We start from the raw sequence: 1,421 nt of genomic DNA, 5'->3' as shown, positions 1-1,421 counted from the left end.
ATGGCGCTATTGTCGATTGCGCATTAGTAAAAACGAGATCAATTATGTTTTTCTAAATGGCAATCCATGATTTTTATTAAATATTATGATTTTGTGCTGCGACCGTAATTAGCGACTCGGCTTCTCCAAGACGCCGGTGCAACACCAACGGGTGAATCTTGGGGCGCGTAACGATCTCCGGACCTCCTTGAGTATGGGCACCAGGTGCGCGTAGGTCGCATCTATTAACGATAGCCTCCGCGGTCGGCGTCGCCGTCCGCGCGTCGGCTCCGCGACCGAGTTCGTCCCAATCGGGTCCGGCAGCTCCGGGGTGAATTTAAGTCGGAGGCCTAAGGGGTCCGGATGGTCTCGCCGGGAATCGCCGACAACCGAAAAAGGAACGAGATCACAAAAAGAAATACAGCGGCTTTGATAGATTCGCACGCCTTTATTTGGTCTTCTCGATAACAGTACGATACACGGCGCTTTGGCATAGCGCCTTCCGATATATAAGTTATCCCGCTCTTTTCCTTTCCTTTCGAACCGCGGCGGGTCCGCGGTGCCCGCTGATAGTGGCCGGTCTTCCGAACGGCTGCCGAGCCAAGGGGACGGGACTTCTCACGCTACCGACAACAAAAAGAAACACAAAAGAATGCGGTGAGGCGGCCTTACAAATACGAGCTCCTGGGCGGCTGGTCCTCGATTATCCTCGTCCTGTCGCTCTTTTTCCTCGCTCTCTCTCCCCTCTGCCTGTGCCTATGCTCCCTATCGTTCTGCTCTTTCTCCCTTTGGAAGCCGATAACCGTTGCTACTCGATAGCCGACGCGGATTTTTCGGGAGCTGCGAGATCACCACCAAACTCTCCAAAAGTTAATCTTCATCGGGAAGGATGCCGATTTTAAAAAGCCCCTTCCTCTGTTGTTCCGCTATCCCCTCCTCGGCAGCCGGATTTTTGCCGGCGATTACCGAGTCGCCTCTTAGCCCGCCACTTCGTCGCCGGCCTATCTCGGCGCGGTACCGTGGCTCCGGGCTTTTCGTCCTTGAGTGCGACCTTGGCCCGCCGTCCTTACCGCCGCCGAGGAGTCGGAACGATAGCCCCGGCGGTGTCGGTAGCGGCTCCTCGACGGTCGGCACAGATCAGAGGGTGGTGAGGCCATAGGGTCAAGCGGGAGCCTCGGGTAGCTTCAGTTCTTCCACACGGCGGTTGTCACTTTGACCTCTTCACGCTGCCACCCGGAGCGGGGCTATACATCCTTAGGGACGCGGAGCTCGCCTCTATCGCTAGCGCGCGCCCGCGGCGCATGGTCTCCGCTATCTCGCTAACACAAAAAAAACAAAAAAGAAATCAACTGATCGCTTTAATTTGGCGGTTCTGGGAGCGCGCCACTCGATTCGCACTAGGGCCCTTGCCCTTGTGACGGGCGCTCCCAGCTGCCACGTCA

This window comes from Dinoponera quadriceps, unplaced genomic scaffold (genome assembly GCF_001313825.1).
Source record: "Dinoponera quadriceps isolate SergipeBrazil2010 unplaced genomic scaffold, ASM131382v1 scaffold3179, whole genome shotgun sequence".
In the NCBI taxonomy this organism is placed as follows: Eukaryota; Metazoa; Arthropoda; class Insecta; order Hymenoptera; family Formicidae; genus Dinoponera; species Dinoponera quadriceps.
The sequence above is the reverse complement of the archived record's forward strand: the minus strand, read 5'-3'. Positions refer to the sequence as shown.